We start from the raw sequence: 6,766 nt of genomic DNA on the forward strand, positions 1-6,766 counted from the left end.
GTCAGGATTAGAAAAATCTAGTAAAAGTACCCCTCCACACAACGAGACTCGGTCCCAATTTACAAGATTAATTTTTAAAATGATTTTTTCGATGATCCAACCGTACAGATATTAAGATATATCAATTTTAGTCATATGAAAAAATTATTAAAAAAATTGAAATTCATCTTGCATGTCAGGATTAGAAAAATCCAGTAAATGTACCCCTCCCAACAACGAGACTCGTTCCTGATTTACAAGATTAATTTTTAAAATGATTTTTTCGATGATCCAACCATACGGATGTTAAGATATACCAATTTTAGTCATATAAAAAAATTATTAACAAATTTGAAATTCATCTTGCATGTCAGGATTAGAAAAATCCAGTAAATGTACACCTCCCAACAATGAGACTCGTTCCCGATTTACAAGATTATTTTTTAAAATGAATTTTTCAAGGATTCAACTGTACGGATGTTAATATATATCAGTTTTAGTCATATGAAAAAATTATTAAAAAATTTGAAATTCATCTGGCATGCCAGGATTCGAAAAATCCAGTAAATGTACCCCTCCTAACAACGAGACTCGTTCCCGATTTACAAGATTAATTTTTAAAATGATTTTTTCGCCGATCCAACCGTATGGATGTTAAGATATATCAATTTTATTCATATAAAAAAATTATTAAAAAATTTGAAATCCATCTTGCATGTCAGGATTAGAAAAATCCAGTAAAAGTATTCCTCCCGACAACGAGACTCGTTCCCGATTTACAAGATTAATTTTTAAAATGATTTTTTTGACGATCCAACTGTACGGATGTTAAGATATATCAATTTTAGTCATATGAAAAAATTATTAAAAAATTTGAAATTCATCTTGCATGTCAAGATTAGAAAAATCCAGTAAATGTACCCCTCGCGACAACAAGACTCGTTCCCGATTTACAAGATTATTTTTTAAAATGATTTTTTTGAGGATCCAACTGTACTGATGTTAATATATATCAATTTTATTCATATGAAAAAATTATTAAAAAATTTGAAATTCATCTTGCATGTCAGGATTAGAAAAATCCAGTAAATGTACCCCTCCCCACAACGAGACTCGTTTCCGATTTACAAGATTACTTTTTAAAATGATTTTTTCGACGATCCAACCATACGGATGTTAAGATATATCAATTTTAGTCATATGAAAAAATTATTAACAAATTTGAAATCCATCTTGCATGCCAGGATTTGAAAATATAGTAAAAGTACCCCTCCCGACAACGAGACTAGTTCCCGATTTATAAGATTTGTTAGGTCACACACACTGTAGAGGGGGTGAATACAGTGTAAAGTACAATCAAATCGAACTTTAATATCTCAAGTAACAGAAAACAAACTTTATTGAAACAATAAACTCTGTTACAGTATGGAACTGTTACCTCTCAGTGATGAACAAATATCACGAGAGCTGCTAGGGTTATATGAATAATCTTCTCGAATATATTAACACTTATAGTGTAAACCCTATGTCTGTGTTTATATACTACACAGTTACAAGATAATCGCTAATTGATATGGAATATAATTCTGCTTCCTAAAATATATCAATCAGATATCTTTTCTTCCAAGTATTCTATTCTTCATAGAATTCCTTCTTCATGCATATCTCTTCTTATGTTTATCTCGATCTTCTTTCCTTTAATCAGCTACTGTCCTTATCTGAACGTCCTTCAGCATTTAAGTTCTGATATCCATCTTCTGATAATTATCTCCTGATAATATAAGTACTGATATCCTTAAGTCCTGACTTCCAGTAAGTACTGATTTATCCTGTTTAAGTAAGATCTGAAAACTAAACATAAATCATATTAGCCATGACATTATCAAATATATCTAACAATCTTCCCCAACTTGTAAATTAGCATAATATACAAGTTCAATAAATATTTGATGATGTCAAAAACATTAAGTACAAATGCATGAGAATTAGACTAGATAACTACAACTTACAGTCCTTAAAGCTTTACCAATATTTAACTTCTGATAACAGCTTCAGTCTGTACAAATATCAGAATTTAATCAGTTGTAGATCTTGACTTGGCTTCATCTTCTGATCTCTCTGATGTCAGGAGTTGTTCTGAGATAGTTCTTCAACAAACATCTCTCAGCATATCTAAGTTCATCAATCATCCTCCTTTTAACATCTTTAAGCTCTGCAGTATCTTCACCAATTTGAAAGATTGAAGCCCTGAGATCATTAATTTTAGCTTTTCTTATATCCTGATCTAGTCTGATCAAATATGCCTTATCAGACTCAAGATTGAATTCCACAGCCCTGTAACCCAGAAAGGTAGTTATAATCTTAGCAGTGTTGGGCTTCATTTCAACTATATCACCCTTGCGATCTCTGTACTTTGGAACATATGTGCTGTCAGACTTAACGGAATAAAGCCTTTTCTGTCTCTGAATCCGATCCTTCAAATAGTTTGCAGCACTTTCTGTCAATCTGTCATCCACTTGAAGTAAGAATAGTACATGCTCCAATTCTTCAAAATACTTCAATGGAATGGCATTTTGCCTTATATGATAAATCCTACCATCTGTCATGAAGTACAACAAGATGTGTTCTTTCAAGTAGGTATGGTAGACCATTTGTACAGATTCCAGTTGATTCAATCTCTCAGGAGTTGCTCCAATACCTGGTTCACTCAAGGAAGTTGGATCATTGGTAGTGTTCTGTATTCTTCTTTCATCAGCACTTCCCAATCCAGTTTTATCTCTTGCTTCCTTTCCAGTAACTACTCTTGCTTTAAAACCACTTGCAGCAGTCTTCAAAGGTTGAGTCTGTTTTGCTTTAGTGAATCCTGGTAGGAGTTTCTTTGATCTATCTTCTGATATCAAGTTAACTTGAGCTGTGTCAGAGGTTACCTGCTTCTTCAAAATATCAGAACTTACAGTCTCTTGACTCTGAACAACTTGAGTCATGTTAGAGGTTGTTTTTAGAACTTTTCTTGAAGTCAGAGCAAGATCATCCTTTTCATCAGTGATTTCTTCATTCTCAGGAGCCACATAAACCTTGATAGGTTCACCAACCTTTTCTTTACCCTTGGATCTTGGATCTATCTGCGGTTGTGATTTAGCCAATGTTGCTTCAGTATTTGTCCTTTCTTTTATCACAATGCCTTTGAGTTTTGGAAGTGTCTTTTTACCAGAAGCTTCAGATTTAGATGTAACTTTATCTGATTTAAGTCTGGCTTCTTCTTCCATTAAACTCTCTAAGTCCATTCCTGGATTTTCCTGAAGAAATAACTGTCTTGACATTTCTTCATCAAGATCTAAAAGTTCATCATAACTTATCCTTTTACCAGTAGCAGAACTAATTCCTTTCCCAGTATCAGAACTTGTCCTGTGACTTGTGATTTCAGCTTTTCTTGATGAGAAACCTCTACCTTGACTATGACCTCTACCCATTCCCGAATTTCCTTGATCATCCTTTTCATCATCCTTCCCTTTCAGTGTCTTATCAGTCTTGCATTTGGACTTAATTACTTTCTCCCCCTTTTTGGCATCAGCAGGTAATAGAAGAGAGACAAGAAATTCCACTGAGGCTTGGATTTCATTAAGTTGTGATTGCTGAGAAGCTTGATTTTTCAGAATATCATCAATCTGAGCTTGTTGGGTCTCTTGAGTCTTCTCAATATAAGCAATCCTGTCAAAGGTAGGTTGGAAGAATTTTTTCTTGTCAATCTTTTGAACTTGTTCTTGTTTGATGAATTCTTCCTGAATCTTGTGTAGCTCTGAATGAGTAGTTGAATGGAGACCTTGTAGATGTTTAGTACTCAATGCAGTGACTCTAAGCTGTGTTTTGAAATCATCAGTATTTAACATCTCATCAGCTTTTGTCAAGTGCTCAGCCAGATTCTTTGCAGATGAAACACAAGTAATTGAGTTCCATTCCTTAGTCCCCTCCTGTCCTGCAGGAGTTTCACTCCAAGGTACTGGTGCTTCTCTTGTAACAAACTTCTTAACAAGTTCAGATTTAAGAACAGTTTATTGAGGGGCATGTCCTGAAGGACCTGCTTCATCAGCATCTGCATTTGGAGCAACATCACCAGTATCTCTAGCATTTGCAGCATCAGAACTTATAGAATCAGTATCTTCTGATAAAACAACAGTATGAGTAGTAATGGAGGCTTCAGCATCCTCTAATTGCTGATCTGGTTCCAAGTTCTGATCAACAGCCATATCCTGATGCTCACCTATATTCTGATCATCAGCATCTAGATGCAGAGAAGGTGTAGTAGATAATTCTGGAGTTTGAGCAGCATCAGTAACAGGTGTTGTTGATGGATTAGTTGCTATTGGAGCTTCTAAGCAAATTACTTCAGGCACAACCAAGGTCTGGATATCTATATCAGCACTTGTGCCTGTATTAACAGGAGATACAGTCTTAGGAGACATAAATGGTGTGTTGGCATTTTCAGTAACAGCTTCCTGAGTTGGAGTTGATGGAGAAACAGTGGCTTTAGCAGATTCTGGTTCTTGTGAGACCAGAGATTCCTGATCTCCTTCCTTAGCTGCTGCTTCCTCATCATCTGAAATTGGCCTTTTTGCCCTCTGTTTCTTGTATCTCTTTGAAGATATGGATTCCTTGGGAGTTTCAGCAACAGTCATTCTTCTAAGCCTTTTGAGAAGCTTAGATCCCCCAATGCCAAAATCCTTCTGAGAAGTCACTTTCTCAGCTTCTTTGACAACAGGTTCTGATGTAGAAACCCATTTCTCACTGTCTGACTCATCTCTCAAAGCAATCCTCCTTCTCTTTTGAGGTGTTTGAGGAACAGTCTTTGTCCTCTTTGGCTTGGAAGATGAAGGCTTCACAGTAGGTTCTGAGGATGAAGATTGAACTTTCTGTGAAGTGGTGAGATATGATTTGAGATATTGCCTGAGGGTTGGTTCAGTAGTATGGGTGGTATGTTCTGATGGTTGTTGTGGTGTTTGGGATGTGGTGGTTGGTTGAACATTGGGATAAACAGATCTATAGGATTCAGGATCAGCATTTACTAAGATCTGTTTTACAGACTGAGGAATCTGTAAAGGTCTAACCACTTGTTTCTTACTGTCAGCATTTACCAGGTCATTAAAGTAACGTTTTGCAACTTTGAAAGGTGGAGTTAAGGTACTGGCTAGTCGAGGTTCATCAGTACAAAAAGTATATATAAGTTGACATAATCTAGCAAAGTAGACAACATTCCTATCCTCTGTCATCCTATCCCCAATAAAACCTATTACATCAGTTGCAAAATCAAAATGAGTTTGGTTAATGATAGCATACCCGATGTGCTGACTCATTATAGGGATGGCATCAAAATTTGAACACTTGTTCCCAAAAGCTTTAGTGATGCAGTCGAAGAAGAAGCTCCATTCCCTCCTAATATGAGCCCGTTTCAACTGCCCAAGTTTTGCCAAACTCTGCTCATACCCCAAACTGGCCATTAACTCCTGAAGAGCTGATTCCTCTGGAGTTGAAAAAGTACATCCTTCTGGTAGATGAGTATATCAACTGGGTTATCAACAGTATCCACTTTACTCACTGTTAGGTCACACACACACACACACACTGTAGAGGGGGTGAATACAGTGTAAAGTACAATCAAATCGAACTTTAATAACTCAAGTAACAGAAAACAAACTTTATTGAAACAATAAACTCTGTTACAGTATGGAACTGTTACCTCTCAGTGATGAACAAATATCACGAGAGCTGCTAGGGTTATATGAATAATCTTCTCAAATATATTAACACTTATAGTGTAAACCCTATGTCTGTGTTTATATACTACACAGTTACAAGATAATCGCTAATTGATATGGAATATAATTCTGCTTCCTAAAATATATCAATCAGATATCTTTTCTTTCAAGTATTCTATTCTTCATAAAATTCCTTTTTCATGCATATCTCTTCTTATGTTTATCTCGATCTTCTTTCCTTTAATTAGCTACTGTCCTTATCTGAACGTCCTTCAGCATTCTAGTTCTGATATCCATCTTTTGATGATTATCTCCTGATAATATAAGTACTGATATCCTTAAGTCCTGACTTCCAGTAAGTACTGATTTATCCTGTTTAAGTAAGATCTGAAACTAAACATAAATCATATTAGCCATGACATTATCAAATATATCTAACATGATTAATTTTTAAAATGATTTTTTCGACGATCCAACCATACGGATGTTAAGATATGTCAATTTTAGTCATATGAAGAAATTATTAACAAATTTGAAATTTATCTTGCTTGTCAGGATTAGAAAAATCTAGTAAAAGTACCACTCCCGATAACGAGACTCGTTCTTGATTTACAAGATTAATTTTAAAATGATTTTTTCGACGATCCAACCGTACGAATGTTAAGATATATCAATTTTAGTCATATGAAAAAATTATTAACAAATTTGAAATCCATCTTGCATGTCAGGATTAGAAAAATCTAGTAAAAGTACTAGTCCCGAAATGAGACTCGTTCCCGATTTACAAGATTAATTTTTAAAATGATTTTTTCAATGATCCAACCGTACGGATGTTAAGATATATCGATTTTAGTCATATGAAAAAATTATTAAAAAATTTCAAATTCATCTTGCATGATATAAATAGAAAAAACTAATAAATGTACTACTAAACAACACGAAATTGATGGATGACTGATAAAATATTTTTTTAATATATGTCTCTTCATACAAATATTAAAATATTTTGACACTAATTATTATAAAAATAAATAAAA

The sequence above is a fragment of the Apium graveolens genome, chromosome 3 (genome assembly GCF_009905375.1).
Source record: "Apium graveolens cultivar Ventura chromosome 3, ASM990537v1, whole genome shotgun sequence".
Classification (NCBI taxonomy): Eukaryota; Viridiplantae; Streptophyta; class Magnoliopsida; order Apiales; family Apiaceae; genus Apium; species Apium graveolens.